Source organism: Rattus norvegicus, chromosome 4 (assembly GCF_021556685.1).
Source record: "Rattus norvegicus strain SHRSP/BbbUtx chromosome 4, alternate assembly SHRSP_T2T, whole genome shotgun sequence".
NCBI lineage: Eukaryota > Metazoa > Chordata > Mammalia > Rodentia > Muridae > Rattus > Rattus norvegicus.
In genome coordinates, this window is record NC_141537.1 from 120,492,711 (window position 1) to 120,509,832 (window position 17,122).

The following is a 17,122-nucleotide window of genomic DNA, read 5'->3' on the forward strand; positions in this document are numbered from 1 at the left end:
GGGTTTGGGATCTGGGATCAGGGGAGGGAGGAGCCTTGCCTCCTTCTGAGCTCCGACAGGTGACAGGTGACAGGTGACAGGCGACAGGCAACATATGACTTCTTCCAACACCCTGCAGGCTCTCCTAAGAATGCCCAGGAGAGCACTAACTACATCCTGTTTTACTTCTGGGGAACCTAATTTAACCCTGAGCATTAAAACAATTAATAGAGTTGTTCAACTTAAGGACTCAGAGAGGACTTCATACTAAAGAGATCAAAACGAGGCACCACCAGGCACACATGATGTACCCAAATATTTGCAGACAAAACACTCGGATACATAAAATAAAACAATATATATATTTTTTTATAAATAAGAAAAGAGTAGAGAGTGCTCTTCCAGAGGAGCGAGGTTCAATTCCCAGCACCAGTATGGTAGTTCCCAACCATCTTTAACTCCAGTTCCAAATGATCCAACAATCTCCTCTGGCCTCTGGGCATCAGGCATGCAAGTGGTGCACAGACATGCGAACATAAAGATAAAACACCCAAACACATTCTTGTAAAATACCCAAATAAATACATATATTTGTTAGATTTCAAACCCAGAACAAATGGCTGAGTTACTTAACATATCAATGCAGGTGCTGGCTGCCAGGCTCTCCTTGCATCACCCCCCCCCCCCAGTCCCTACCTGTGTCAGGGCCCTCCTGGATGGCATACCTTAGGAGAGTCAGATCAGCAGCTTGGTTGGGAGAAGTTCCTTAGGGGGGGGTGCTGGGGGGGGGGGGGAAGTGGATGACTCATTTATGCCACTCCCAGGTTTCAGTACCAGATGAATGAAAAAGAGAAAAGGGGAAAGGAAAGGAAATAAGGAAAGAGCATGACTGCTCCTAGGTATGGTGGAGGGGAAAGTTTATTATAGGTATGGTACATGAGAGAGCACAGCCAGTGTCAGGGGCATCTGGGAGAGTCTAGGGTGGACAGACATGACCCTGAGCCATTCGAGGAGAGGGGGAGAGATAAGAGAGTAGAACCAGGTGCAGCATCCAGGATGCCCAAGATGGCAGGTAACCAAAATGGCTGGATTATATAGGAAAAAGCAGCCCAAGCCCTGGGCTGGAGAGTTCAGGGTAAGGGGTGGGTGTGCCTGCCAGGAAGACCTCTAACAGGTAGGGCCTAAGGATGCAGGGAGAACCTGGCCCCAGGTTTACTTTGATATGTTAAGTAGGCACCTCAGCTGTTTGTCCCAGGTTTGAGACTACCAATATCTAATTCAGATTTCTTCTGAGGTAGAATGAAAGCAAGAGTAGACTTTTTTTTCCTCTCACAACAAAGCAGGTCTTGGTGGTTACACACCTGTAATCCCAGCACTTGGGAGGTAGAAGAGAAGGACCAGGAATTCAGGGTCATCCTCAGGTACACTGCAAATTTAAGGCCAGCCTGGGATACACGAGCCCCTGTCTCAAAGAAAAAAAAATTAAAATATCGAAAAAACAAAAACCTTTCAATCATTCCAGGGATGTAGCTTGGTGATAAACTATATCCAAGTATACACAAGGCCCTGGATCCACCACCACCCCCGGGCTACATAAACATACATGTCTCTCAGACGAACTCCCCTCTGGCAACTGGGAAGCAGAAAGCCAGGTGACAACTGTCTTAGCCTGAGAAAGCAGAGCCCAGGAGAAAGCCAAGAAGCAGCATGAAATATAACCCCATTTCCCAGGCTCTGAAGGACTCGGCCGGCCGCTGCACCAGGTGCTTCTGAAAGTGGATAGTCAGGTCAGACTGAAGGAAATCTGTTCAGGTAGCAGATGGTGCTCTGTCCCCTCTGCTCAGCTGTCACCTCTCCTCTTACACCCAGGCCAAAGGCTGGAAGATTGGAAGGACTTCTCCAGAAGTGTAGAGAAGGGTATTTTGGGGGTAGGGGTGCCTGATTCAGTTAAGGTACTCTGGTCGTTAAAGGCAACCTGACACTTGGTGACTTAGAACAGCGACCACTTTATTTCTGTCTTGTTAAAATTCATATTGTTGTGAGTCTAAATTTGGATAGTGCTGGGCCAGGCATGCCCAGTACTTGCCACTGAGGCATCAATGGAGCCTGACTGCAATAGTAGGCTAGCTGTAGTCACCAACCTGGAGGATTCCCTCCTGTGTTGAGCAGTGGCAGGCACTATGACAACTGTATAGAAGACCTCCCTCCAGTGGTACCATCCACCTGCATATTCTCTCTGAAATCAGATTTTCTGGATGGAAGTTCAGGGTTACCAGAGAGAATGCTATAGGAGACCCAGTGACTTGCCGTCTAGGCTTCAAGAAGGTCAAGCATGTCTGTTACACTCTATACATCTGTAGTCATTAAGACCCGGCAGGCTCCAGGGCTCCACTTTAGGCTCCACTGTTAATTGTGTCTGCATGGGGTGAGCATATGCGAGGGATCACGGCCATCTTCAATCTAGGGTAGGAGATTTACCCAGGCCTCGCGTTACTCTATTGACATTATGGTGCTAAATATTGAACTGTTTCTGTTGGGCGCCTAGAACACTGGTGCGGGATTACAGTTGCGGAGTTGGGAGATTGGAGTTTCTCTCTGGGGAATCTAAGAGCAAAACCATGAAGAGACTGCCATCAGCTACTCCGGGAAACTGGAAGCAACGCTAAGGTTAATAATGGTACACTGTCAAGCCCCACCCTCTAACAGGAGCAGGTGTTAGCTTTTCCTCCAGGCTCCGCCCAACAGTTACCTAGCAACAACCTGGCAAGAGCCTGGCTCAAGTATAAAAGGACTGTTGGGAGGGGCTCCCTCTCCCTCCCCTTCTTCTTTTCCCTTCCCCATCTCCCTCCCCCTTTCCTCTTCTCCCCTCTTCCTCCTCCCTCTCCCCATTTTCTCTCTCTCCTCTCGTGTTCCCAGCTGGCCTCTTCCCTTTTCTCTCTCTCTTCTCTCTGTCTTTTTATGTTTCCCTTTTTTCTCTGCCTCTAGCAGGCAGCTGCTAATCTCACTTATGAGATTACTAGACAAAATTCAGGATACTTAGTTACATTGGAAATTCATCTGGACATGGTGGTACCTGATAAATCCCAGCACTTGTGAGGCAGAAGAATCAGAAGTTCAAAGCCATCATGGGCTCCATAAGAAACTCAGTGCTAGCCTGAGCTACGTGAAACCCTATTTCAAAAAGGAGATAGAATAGACATTCTTTAAGAAGATATTCAGGGAACTAAACCTGATCTTAACTTTTTAAAAGGATAAGATCTTTTAAATTAAAAATATGAAAACAAAAGAAAGACTGAACCAGTGAGATGTCTCATCTGCCACCACCTGAATTCAATTCTTGGGACCAGCATGACAGAGAGAAATGACTCTGGCAAGTTGTCCTCTGATCTTTTTGTTCATACACGCCATGGTGTGAACATACAGGGTACACACGCAAATGAACTTAAATGAAGCTCAGAGGAAAAGCTCAGTATGAGAGATGATAAGTGTCCTCATTGAGACGGAGCCCACCTAAGTCCCTCAAGAGGCAGAGACAGAAGATCTGTGTGAGCTCCAGAGGAACTCTGTGAACTCCAGACTAGCCTGGTCTACAAAGCAAGTTCCAGGACAGCCAGGGCTACACAGAGAAACCCTGTCTTGAGATACAGCAACAACAACAAACAAACAAACACCACAACAAAATGCAGCCATCCCCCAGGATTGCTCCCAGAACTGAGGCCAACACTAAAAATCTTGCCTCTCTTTGTTGTTTGCGTTGCTTGGTTTTGTCGTTGCTGCTGCTGTTGTTCTGTTGGAACAGAGTCTTACTATGTGGCCTAAACTGTCTCACAATACCTATCCCCCTGCCTCACCTGCCCAGTGCTGATACAGACTTGCACACCCACACCCTGCTCTCTCACCTGTTGGGAACCATCGTTTGATTACATGTACTGCACGGAACAGTGTAAATACCTACTATTCTGTGACGTTTGGGAAACAGTAAGAAGGCAAATATGTCTTAAATATTCAGTACAGACCCAACCACATAATTTCTGCAAGCTGTGGATGTCCATGCTTGAACTCACAGATGCAGGGGCCACCTGCAGAGACAGAACATAGAGAAGTTAGGTGTGGTTGTGAGGCAAACAAGCTTAGGACTAACTTAGCAACCTGGACCTCCACTTAGCTTGGGCTATGCACACACCCCTCTCCTAACAATGCACCTAGCAACTTAGGGCACTCACATAGGGTCTCACACACACACACACACACACACACACACACACACACACACACACACAGCGGTGGGGAGGGAGAGGGAGAGGGAGAGAGGAACACTTCAGACTACAGGTTTTATCCACTTCAAATTCCTCCCTAGCAACCTTTAACAACCCTCTTTCTGTGGTCAGTTTTATTGGGGATACAGATGGATAACGGATATAAGGGGCTGGTCTAGCCTGAACTAATTTTGTGTGTACTCGCTGCAAGCCAAACTGTGTCCTCTGAGGGAACTTTTAGAGGAAAAAAAAAACCTACTCACCCTCTTTTGCCTGTGAATGACTGGGTGCGCATATGATTAAAAGCAGATGCGTCATTCGAGAAGCTACCATTTCTGTCAGACTTACTTGTTCCAGCCACTGGGCACCAGCACTGTCCATATATAGTACCAGCCAGTCAGTCCTCAGCTTGAGTTAGACATTGTTTGTCAATTAGCATCACTATAGATGTTGTTGTGCTGGCTGAGAAGCCCCCCACACCCCTCTATAAGCTCATGTATCTGAACACTTGGTTCCAGTCCGTGGTGCTCTTTGAGGAGATGTCACAGCCTTGTTGCTCATGAGAACCACACAGCTCCCTCTCCCCACCCTCCCTCCTTCCAAATTAACAAATGGCTGTGTGGCTGGTGCTGCAGCTCAGTGACAGAGTGCTTGCCTGTGTGTGGGAGACACTGGATTTGATTGATTCTATTAACAATAAAAGAAATAATAATAAGCCAAGCATAGTGGTGTAGGTCTGGAATCCTAGTATTTGGGAGGTAAAGGCAGGAGGATCAGATGTTCTACATCATCCTCAACTATGTATCAGTTTTGAGGATAGCCTGGGCTACATGATACCCTGTGTCAAAACTTTAAAAAAAAATGATAGGGGTTGGGGATTTAGCTCAGTGGTAGAGCGCTTGCCTAGCATGCGCAAGGCCCTGAGTTCGGTCCCCAGCTCCAAAAAGAAAAGAAAAGAAAAGAAAAAACAAACAAAAAAATGATAAATGACTTTTGTTTTACACCATGAAATCTAGGCTTGGGGCTGGGGATTTAGCTCAGTGGTAGAGCGCTTACCTAGGAAGCGCAAGGCCCTGGGTTCGGTCCCCAGCTCCAAAAAAAAGAACAAAAAAAAAAAAAAAAAAAAAAAAGAAAGAAATCTAGGCTAATTTTTGGAGTAAGAGACAAGCACCTCCACATGAAGGATACTTTGGGTCAGGTTTGAGACTCCTCTTCCGATCGACACTGAAATGGTACAAGGCACGTGAATAGAGGATTTTGACCTTTAGTGGCAACTACCTTCTCCAGTTCTGGAGGTGGAATCCCAGGTCAATGGCCAGGCTACATCTGGTCACTAGCTAGGAAGTAAGGCTAGAGGTCAGGCAGCCCTTGGCCCCTGGGGACAGTGGCTTCACAAAGTAGAGAGAGAAGCCTTGCAAAGGTGACATCCTCTGCAGATGGCATTTTCCGTAAGATGCTTAGGCTGCTGGAAGGGTACCAAACTGCACTTAAAATAGGAGAGGAATATTCCTGCAGAATCTACAAGGATGGGCAGGGGGCCAGGAAGAGTGACATCATCCTGTTTGGGAACACATGCAAAGCATATGTAGAATGTTCACGGTTAAGGATGAGTAAGCATGAAGAAAATACATATGCATAATAGAAAACTCTAGAACAATGTAACACCTGCCGACACAGAGTGAACAGGGAAGGTGGAGACAGGAGACTAGAATGAAGAGTTCATGCTTGTAGACCAACCTGGGTTACATGCAACCCGGTCTTTGAAAAACCAAAGAAGCTGGAGAGGTGCCTCAGTGGCTATGAGCAGATGCTGCTCTTGCAGAGGACCCAGGCTAATTCCCAGCATCCCTCAGACACCCGCACACACACACACACACACACACACACACACACACACACACTTAAAAATCAAATCTTATTTTGAAAAGTAAATAAAAGGAGGAAGGGAGAGAGAAGAGGAAGTGGAGGGCAGAGAAAATATAACACAAAGTGGAAGTGACTTTAAAGATTTTGCAATGCGAAGAAATCAATTTAAATAGGCTCTGATTCATCCTGCGTGATGAAACATGCCAAAGGCATGGGAGTAATCTTGAGTGGCTCGGCTTATAGGGTAGAATGGTTGTGAGCCAGAGTCCTTAATCTACAGAACATTTACAAAAACTGATAAAAATACTTCTTTCAAAGAAAGCCTCAACTGGGCATGATGGAGCAGGCCCTTAATCCCAACACCTAGGAGTCACAGGCAGGTGGTCTCTCTGAGTTTAAGGGTAGCCTGATCTACATAGTGAGTTCCAGGTCAGCCAAGGCTACATGGTGACACCTGTTTTTAAGAGGAGGGGGGGAAAAGCATCATTAAATTCCAAAACAGAGCTTGGCTTGGTGGAACAGTGCTTCCTTAGCATGCAAAGACCCGTGGGTTCAATGCCCAGAACTGAAAACAGGAATCCCTGCTCTGAGGTTCTCCAGCAGCCTTCAGAAAAGTACTCGTCTGCCGGGTCTGGCTTCCTCACCTGGTGAAGAGCATAGACACGACTTTATGGGGACTAGATGATTTTGTAAGAGTTTTAGAGAAGAACTTAGGAAATTCTAAATTCTGTATTACTGTTGGCTATGTTTCTCACCACAGTTAGAAAATAAAAATCCAATAATAGAATGTGTGTGTGGACCCAGAGGCCAGCCTGCAGCCATAGCATACCCACAGCAGGAGCCACTATGATGTCCAAGTATGTGGTGGGGATGTGGGAGAGAAAGAGAAGCAGAATGGATCTGTGCTATGAAGAGAGGTAAAACTGGAGTTGAGAGGGCAGAAAGGAACAGCCTGATGCGAGGAGCCTACTCTGCCACCTGAGGCCGTGGTGAAGTCCCAGTCAGTGCTGCCGCTGAGGGCCGTGTCTGGGTCTGTGGCCAGGCATGTGGCCATGCAGATGTCCCTGGTCTGGGCTGCCACCTGGGACCACATTGATGTCCAAGGGCTGTGCAGAGCTGGCCCAACGCTTACTAGTTACAGCACTCAGGAAAGCAGGCCCTGCACCTCACCTGAACGGCACTGTGGAGCTGGCCCTGCTGGTGCGTGCTGCTGGCCCACAGGGCATGAGACCAGAATCAGGACTTTGAGTTGGCCTACCCCAACATGTATCCCATCTATGAACTGCTAGAATGCAGGAAGGGGCTGGTCCTGCAGGCCCAATGGCAGAGGCAGTGTGCTGTCTGTGACCTGAGCCAACCTGGTTCTTGGGTGGAGACATAGTGTGGCAGCTAACTTTCCTCCCATCCAGGCCCTCAAGCACCTTGTGGCTCAACCCAGCAGGGCTGTCTGCAGTGAGTGTATTTGCAGACTGGTGCTATAATGATCAGCACTCTGTGCGCCGTTGGCTGTTGGGCAGAAGATGTAGCGGAATGTAGTTCACTGCCCAATATCAGGACTTCATGTTTGCCCGCAGAAATCCTCCTGTGACCCCATTCTCCACCATGACCCTTAAACAATTAGAGATGCCTGGTGAATGGCTACTGGCAAGTACTCTATAGAGACTGTGCAGTGCTGAGGATGGGGCCCAGGGACCTGCACATGCTGCCCACGTGCTCCGCGGAAGAAACAGGTCACCCTCCCCAGGACAGCGGTAAGGTGCGTCCCCTGCAAGCACTGCACCACTGAGCTAAACGCCAGAACATAAAGTTCAAAGCAGCAGCCTGTGCTACTCTTGTTTTTCTCTCCTCCTCTCCCCTTGCCTACAAACAAACCCCTCAAAAAGCACAATAAAACCTGTTTCGGATGCCGCGTTCTGCTGCAGTTCAACTAAGAGAACCACCTACTTCACCAAGGAAAGGATCACCCGTTACACTGTAGCAACCCCTGGGTCAAGTCTGATGTTTAAGCATGTTAATTGCACCGGTGACAGCTGCCCTCAGCAAGGGGTCACCCCGCCCTTCACCCACCTTATTCCTTTCCGGCCCTGGCCCCTTTCCAAACGCCCCTTTCCTACATGAAAGATGGACAGCCAGATGTGAACTGTTTTACTCTTTTTTGCTTATGCTTTAGTGCTGGGGGTTGGAACCTAGGCCTGGGTATGCTAGTTGGGCTCATTAGCTTTCATTGTCAAATTGATGCAAACTAGGGTCACCTGGAAAGAAAGCCTAAATGAGAAATAGTCTACACTAGTTACGCCTGTGGTTATGCCTGTGGAAGATTGTTTTAGTAAGTTTGATATGGGAAAAATCCACTGTGGGTGGCACCACTCCATAGGTGGGGGTCCTGAGCTGTGTTAGGGTTGGGGAATCAAGCTGAGCGGGGGCAAACAAACATGCAAGTTCATTCATTTCTCTCTGCCTGCCACTATGACCAGCTGTCAAGTTCCTGCCTTTGTGACTTCCTCACAGCAACAGACTATAATCTTGAACTGTGAGCTAAAATAAATTCTTTCTTGAAGTTGCTTCTTGTGAGGATATTTTATCCATGCAACAGAAAGAGAACAAAGACATTAGGCAACTTCTCTTCTACCGAGCCCCATGCTGGCTCTAAACAATTGCTCTCCTAGCTTAATCCTCCCCAACTGCTGGGCTGCAGCTCACACCAGGCCCTTGGAATCCAGCCACCACTATGAAAATGAGTCCAGACCATGCAGACAAACATGGCCTCATTTGTTTGCACAAATATTCCAGGTGTATGCGGTTTTGACCTGAAGCATTGCCCTCAGCTGTCAGACCAGCAGCAACCATAGTTCTAGCCTGGGATGGGCTGGACATCTTTTAAATACTTACATTTGTAGAAAGGCCTTCAGCTTGAGCTTCGGGTAGGACCATGCTGTGTTCACGTGAGTCCAGGTAGGTCTGCTACACAGGGAAAGTTCCCAGAATCTAAAAATGAGATCATAGCCAGGCAGTGGTTAACATGTGCCTTTATTCGGAGCACTCAGGAGGCACCGGCAGGTGAATCTCTGAGTTTGAGGCTGGCCTGGTCTATAGAGCGTGTTCCAGAACACCCAGAGGAAAGGAAGCAGGCACGTCAACTTTAAGTCACAGAGACCCAAACATTGCAGTTTACTAGGGATCTAAGAGAAAGAAGTTCTTGTCCCTATTTTTGGAGATGGAGTTTCTCTATATAGCTCTACCTGGCCTGGAAGTCACTATGGAGAATAAGTTGGTCTTGAACTCACAAAGATCCCCCTGCTTCTGCATCCCTGGAGTTAAAGGGTTTTGCTACCAGCCCAGTTTGTGGATATTTTTCTTTTGACAAAGTCTTGAGATCCATGGGTTCTGGAATCCAGACCAGGGTCAGAGAAAAGATAAAGAAAAGATAGATACACACACAAGAAAGCTGGGACAAACTGCATAGGTAGCATTGAATAGCCTTGTTGGGGCACCAGTGGAAGGTGAAGCCCTTGATCCTGACAAAGTTGGACCCCCAGTGTAGTGGATTATTGGGGTGGGCAGCAAGGGGGAAGTGGATGGGGAGGGGAACACCCATATAGAATGGGAGAGGGAGGGGTTAGGGGGCTCATGGATAAGAAACCGGGAAAGGGAATAACATTTGAAATGTAAATAAGAAATACACAATTTAATAAAAGTGGGAAAAAAAAAAAAGAAAGCTGGGATAAGGTGGGGGTGTGCTTACTCTGACTGAGGGTGCCTACTACAGCCACCAACCCAGAACCTCAGCACGGTTATTAGGTCCAGCACCTGGGCAGGGCTTGTCTACCCTCTACTCTGGGGTCTCTGTAGGTGAGCACTCTCAGGCCCTAAACTTCAGGGAGGAGGAAGAAACTTCAGTTTCTAGTCTTTGCTCACACCACTCATGCATCCACACTTTGACTCTGAGGAAGGCTTTGAGGTCCCTCGTGAGCCTCACCCTGGGAAGGCTTTGCCACACCCATGGACAGAGGCATTGGAGTCCTGGGTATAGTGGAGCCCATGTCAACAATATTCACTCAGGGACCTCCCTCACCCAGGGCGTCCTCCACTCCTGACAGCCTTGCTTAGGGCAGCTTTCCTTGCTTTTAAATCTGAGACAGGGTCTTACAAAACCCAGGCTAGCCTCTAACTCTGTAGTTAGGGTGATGGTTAACCTCTGATCTTCCTGCCTCCTCCTTCCCAGGTCTGGAATTACATCGAGAAATGCTCCTTTTACGCAGCGCTGGGGATTGGATGGGGCAAGCACTGCTGACTGAGCGATATCCCTTGCCTCCAGGCTAGCCTTGAACTATGGCTCCCCTGACCTCAGCTCCTAAATGTTGGGATTGCACGTGTCTCTTAAGTTTGTAAGGGAGCTCATAAAAAACCTGTTTGTCCTCTCAGAACAAGGCGGTCTCCTCCAGGAAAGGAAGGTGAGACTTCCGGCGTATCACCAGAATACCTGCAGAACCTGTTTGATTCCAAGACTCACTGTTAAATAGACATCTTTGAACAAAACTCTTTGGTGCCTCTTGCTCAGATCTCCAGAAACGGAAAGCTCACAAGGAATTCTCCCTCAACAGTGATAACTTCTTATTTTAAACTTCTGGAAATGTCAGATTTGATTCACAGGCCAGAAATAAAGAGTCATTCTTTTTTAAGACTAACTTTAATAGCATAAAAATGTCATTGTAGATCACGATGTCACATGAAATATGAAAACCCATGAACAACTAATAAAGGTGATGGCACAGGAGAACCTTGATCCGCACTGGGTCTTTGCTGGGTTAGTGGGTTTGTTGGGAGACTGGGCTTTGGAGGGTACTCACTGACAGCCCTGACAACCCATTCAATGCTGGTGTCTCTGCCCCAGTTATGACAAAATAGGAATATCTCCAGGCATTGCCAAGGTGTGATGGGGAACAAGATAAGCCCCATTGAGAGCTACTTCTTCATGCTGTTCTCCTCTTATGTAATCACTTTAAAAAAAATGTTAACTTATCTGGGAGGGTTCACGTGAAGATCAGAGACCACCCTCAGGAGCTGGTTCTCTCCTCCTGTGTGGTTCCTGGGGACTAAACTCATGTCATCGTGCTTGATGGCAAGACCTTTACCATCTTGCTGAGTCTATATTTTAAAAACAAATCCCCAGAGAGCTTGGATGTGCCTCCACTGGGCTTACAGGTTTGCACCACATTGACCAGGCAACATCTACAGTGTAGGAATTTGTTTTGTAAAGATTCATTTTATTTTTAAGTGTGTGCGTGTGTGTACACCTGTGTGTGTATGTGTGTGTACATGTGTGTACACTTGTGTGTGTACACGTGTGTTGTGTATGTGTGTATGTATGTGTGTACACGTGTGTGTTGTGTATGTGTGTATGTGTGTATGTGTGTACACATGTGTGTTGTGTATGTGTGTGTATGTGTGTGTACACGTGTGTGTTGTGTATGTGTGTGTACACGTGTGTGTGTGTGTGTGTGTGTGTGTGTGTGTGTGTGTGTGTTTGCGGAGGCTAGAGGTGTCAGGTTCCTTGAGCTGGAGTTGCAGGAGGTTGTGTGTGAATCACTCTTTAGAAAAGCAATACATACTTTTAACCCCTAAGCCATCTTTTCATTCCCATGGAAACTTCCTTTTAATATTCTTATCCACCAAAAGTCTTAGAATACTTCAACATGGCCCAAACCTCAGACAACCGCCAGCTAGAGCCTGGTGAGATTCGCACACGCAGCAGCATGAGAGGAGCTGTCGCCTCTATGTAAGGCTGGAGTTACTGCTCACGGGAATCTGACTGTAGCTCCACCAGGCCTCGTGAGTGCAGACCAGGTAAAACTGAACAAATGATGTCCCACGACCCAGCGTAGGCAATGCATAGCAGAAGGCGTTCAAACCGCCACAGTAGGGCCGAGGCTGGGGCTCAGTTGAGAGCTCACCTACAAGCACAAGACCCTGGGTTCACACCTGCACACACACCCCAAACATGCCGGTGCATTCAAGGTTATCCTCAACTACTTAAGGAGTTTGTAGCCAGCCTGGGCTACCTGAGACCTGGTTGAGAGAGAGACAGAGACAGACAGAGACAGAGACAAAGAGAGAGACAGAAAGACAGACACACAGAGAGATTGCTTGCAATACCCAACAACTGGAAATAATTTCTATCCCTCAACTGTGATCCGTAGGCAACAGACAACAATACAGCAGATGACCTGTCAAACTGCACGTACAAAATGACATGATGTTGTCCCTAAATGAAGGCTGAGTAACAGGAGCCAGGCCCAAACAGCATGTGTCCCCAAATTCTGGGAATGTTCCAAGCAGATCAAATTCTTCCATTTTTATTTGGGTGTTTTGTGTTATGTTGTCTTATGTATCCCAGGCTAGCCCCCCGCCCCACCCCGCCCCGCCCCGTTCCTCTATGTAGCTGAAGATGGCTAGGGTTTATACCGCTGTGATAAAACTATTCAGCATACTGACCTTAAAACCCCTGCCTCCATCTCCCAAACACTGGGCTGAGAGGCATGCCCCACCATTCCTGCCACATCTATGTCTCAAGCCAGAAAATGGTTATCCTTGGGGCGGTGCAGGGTTTCTAGGTTTTGCAACATTCTGTTGCTTTCCCTAGGTGTTGCTTCCTCAGAGGGTCCAAGTTGAGTAAAGTCATCAAACCATCCGAGCATGTCTCTGGGTGTATGTCATACTCACATGGAGAGTTACGCCGAATCCAGGCATGGTGGTGATATGGTGACTGCTGTAAGCACAGTAGTCGGGAAGCAGAGGCAGGAGGACCACAGTCGAAGCCCTGGTTACTCTTCATTGTCAAGGTGACTGGATTTAGAATCGCCTCAGAGACACAGCTCTAGGCCTGTTTGTGACCGTGATTTCGGAAAGGTTAATGGGGAGGGAAGACCCACCCTGAATGTAGGCACACAATCCCCTGGGCTCAGGCCCTAGGCTGAATAGGAACCAGTGGATCGGCTGTGAACGGCTCTGAGGGTAGGTGCTGGCCAATGGCGTGTGGTGGCTCGTCTTGGGTGTTCATTTGGCCACATCTGGAATTAACTAGCCTGGACACACCTGTGGGGGATTTTTTTTTTTAAATTAAATCATTTGAAATGGAAGGCCCACTTCTAATCTGGATCTTTGAGGTAAAAAAGACACAACTTTAATCCAGATCTTTGAGGTGGGAAGACCCACCTTAATGTGGGCCTCACCTTCCGTTGGCAGCCAATATAAAAGACATGGAAGAAGGACGCTTGCTCTCTCTGCCTGCTTGCTCTTGATCTCATTAACAAGACCATTCCTTCACTGGCGTTAGAGCCTACTTCTTCCGGATTCTGACGTCTACAGAAGATCAGCTGAGACATCGGCCTCATGGACTGGATTCTTGGACAGGAACAGCTCTGCTGGGTGAGTGCGGCGAAGTGAAACTAGGTCCTTTTTCTAAAATTGCCGCAATTCACAAATCTCAATTCCCAGCACCTGCGCCCTACCTGTTCTCTGAAGTGCTGGTTCCTGGTCGGGGCGGCCATCTAGTGGCCAGAAGGGGAAACTGCAACGATAAGTGCCGCTTATCAGAATGAGCTCATCTCCTTTTCCCAGAATTCAGATTTCTCCGCAGAAGGCGGACATTCCAGCGGTGCCCAACTCCAAAGGTTCCCTGGAAAAGATAACTTTGAAACTACAGACAATTGAGAGCACTCCCTCAAAGTCAACTTCTTCACACCTTTATACCACTGGAAAGCATTTGGTGTAGGTAGACAGAGCCGTGTGTGTGTGTGTGTGTGTGTGTGTGTGTGTGTGTGTGTGTGTGTCCGTCCAGGAACTCCTGCACTGCCTGCACCACAGCCCTCATGCTGCAACGGTCTTCCTCTTAACATTTCAAAAGCTACCTACCCCAGCCCCTCCACAAACAGATACGCCTAAAAGAGGGGCACGTAGGAACAGCCCCACTCTAGCAGGTATGTTCGTGGTATTTGCCCAGATGTGGTTCCTTGAGAATCACAGTTTTCAACAAGCACTACTAATTTTTGCTTTCTTGTGAGCGTTAAGGTTTAGTGGATAAAGTCTGGCAGCCAAGCCAACTGCCCAGACCCACAAAACAGAAGGACAGAACCAAATGTCACGAGTTATCCTCCAGCCCATACATACGTGCAGTGGCACACCATGTGCCCTCTCCTACACACAAGGAAAAAATACACGTAATCATTTTTTTTTTTTGGTTCTTTTTTTCGGAGGTTGGGACCGAACCCAGGGCCTTGCGCTTCCTAGGTAAGCGCTCTACCACTGAGCTAAATCCCCAGCCCCTCATTTTTTTTTTTTAATAGATGGTTGTGAGCCACCATGTGGTTACTGGGAATTGAACTCAGGACCTTGGGAAGAGCAACCAGAGTTTTTTTTTTTTTTTTTTTTTTTTTTTTTAAGATTTATTCATGTATTATATATAAGTACACTGTAGCTGTCTTCAGATACACCAGAAGAGGGCATCAGATCTCTTTACAGATGGTTGTGAGCCACCATGTGGTTGCTGGGAATTGACCTCATGACCTCTGGAAGAGCAGTCGGGTGCTCTTAACCGTTGAGCCATCTCTCCAGCCCACGTAATCATTTTTTTAATTTAAATTTTTATCGTAGGTGTTGAAGGTCTGTCTCGGGTAAGATGAAGAACAACCTGGGAGCTCCCGGCTGTTGTGTCTTTGGGAGAAGAGCAGGGCAGAGCTGCTCGTCCTAGACCAGAGTGTGGAGCTGGACAAACCCAAGGCACAGAAAACGCCAGACTTTAAAGTCCATGGACAGACGCGCCTCGGAACTGACACGGAAGCTGTACTCAGTTGGTGACCTGGTTTGGGGATGGAGGGGACAGTGGAGACCGGAGCAAGGACTCCTCTGCCTGTTGGACCTGCCCTGCACCATCTAGAACACGCCTACCATCCAGATCTCACAGTCAAACTCACCGCTATGTGCTCTCAGTCCTGCCTCGGTCTCCAGTAAGGAGCCTCTTATCACCCAGGAGCAGCGTGCCTCCCTCGCTCGCACCCACCGGAGTTATTAGATTTATTATGTTTATGCTGATTCCTCCCTCAGCTCTCCCCTCCCGCAAGTCATTTGTTGTTGTTGTTGTTGTTGTTGTTGTTGTTCCTCTACCATTTCCTTGCTTTTCATTTTGTGAATATTTGCTTTTATTTCCATTATTTCTATCTTTTCTAAAGATTTTTACTTTTTTAGGTCTCTGTGTGTATGCACATGTGTGTGTGTGCGCGTGCACCTGCCTGTGAGGCCCACAGAAACCTAAAGAAAGTGTTGCATCTCCTAGAGCTGGAGTCGAAGTTGCCTGACACAGATGCTGGGAACCGAACTCTGGGTCCTCTGTAAGAGCAGTGAGAGCTTTTAACCACTGAACCATCTCTTCATCAGCAAGTCTCTGGATTTTTGGTCTTGGAAATAAAGACCAACTTAAAAAACATGTGGAGTGGTAAAGAGATGGCTCAATAGTTCAGAGCACTGACTGCTCCTCCTAAGGACCTGAGTTCAATTCCTCACACCCACATGCTGGCTCACGGCTATCTGCAACCTTGGTCCTGTGGAATCCAACTCCCTCCTCTGGCCTCTGCTGGTATCCACAATGCAGAAGATGCACAAACCCACACAAAAGAAAAACAAACAGTTGGACCAACAGATGGGCCTAGGGGGTACCTAGGGGGCCTGGCCTCCACTGCCATACACATGGCTGCTGAATCTTCTGGTCCTGCTAAGTTCTAGCTGCCAGGGTACTCTCCAGGGGCTTCAGCATGGTCCTCAGCCTGGCAGCAGTGATAGTCACAGCCAACCTGCAAGAGAAGTGACGTCAGGACCCCACGATTCTTTAAAGCATTCCAGGTGATTTTCCTGTGCAGCAAGTATATCATCCCCTAAGGGACTTCCAGACTCCAGCTTTTACACCCCTTGGTCATTGTTCTGCACTGCAAACAGGGGAATCTTAGACACAAACATATCTGGCTGTGGTGTCTCAGGCCTGTAATCCCAGCAGTCAGGAGGTGGCTACAGGAGGACCAAGAGTTGAAGCTACCGGGGCTGGGGATTTAGCTCAGTGGTAGAGCGCTTACCTAGGAAGCGCAAGGCCCTGGGTTCGGTCCCCAGCTCCGAAAAAAAGAACCAAAAAAAAAAAAAAAAAAAAAAAAAGAGTTGAAGCTACCCCAGGATACTTAAAACCCTGTTTCAAAACAAGAACAAAACTACGTGAACCTAACCAAGTCATCATCCTGCTCAGAACCCTCCTCATTGTCAGATTGTCAGATGAGCAGCTCTGGGGCTAGGACAGATCCTCACTCTGGCTCCTGCTCCAACCCTATCATCACTACCAATGCCTCAGCTCGAGAAAGATCCCGAGAAGTGCTGAACTCATGGCCAACAGGTGGAAGAGCTGTACGACCGTGGTCACCTGGCAGTGCTAGAATCAGTGGAGGAAGCCAGGTGATCAGAAATGGTGGCCAGAACCACTGCATTCCCAGGAAGATGGCCAGTTCTGGTGGGAAGCAGAGATTTCAAGGTAATTAGTATTGCTTCCCCATCCCGTCCCACCCCACCCCACCCCCCATTCTCCGAAGAGCAAGTCCTCACTTGTGTAAATGTTCTTATTGGAATCGGAACTCTGTTCCCAGGAAAGTCCCAGCATGCTTGGTGGTTCTGAGAAGAGGCTCCATTCCCCATGGTGCAATGGCAGCACTGGTGATCTGTGGATCTGCTCAACTATAGCAGTATTTGTCCACACTGCAGTGGGGACCCCACTCATGAGCACAATTGTTGTCAATTGGTAAGAGTAGAAAATGGTCAATGATTAGAAAATGTAGACTTGGAGGCATAACTCTGTGGAAGAGTTCTGTCTTCCATCCTCAGGGCTCTATCCATCACAGAGACACAGACACAGACACAGACACAGACACAGACACACACACACACACACACACACACACACACACACACACACACACACACACACACACAGAAGA

At 47.8% G+C, this 17,122-nt stretch overlaps 1 long non-coding RNA gene across 1 annotated transcript; it reads right to left on the bottom strand.

The window, feature by feature from the left end:
- Positions 1–329: 329 nt before the first annotated feature.
- Positions 330–15,943, bottom strand: LOC147994944 (uncharacterized). The gene is made up of 8 exons (XR_015686772.1): positions 15,810–15,943; positions 13,610–13,776; positions 13,331–13,519; positions 12,822–13,193; positions 8,991–9,086; positions 3,996–4,058; positions 1,341–1,441; positions 330–474 (listed from the first exon to the last, which is right to left on the bottom strand). It is a non-coding gene; the product is annotated as an uncharacterized LOC147994944 (long non-coding RNA).
- Positions 15,944–17,122: the final 1,179 nt, after the last annotated feature.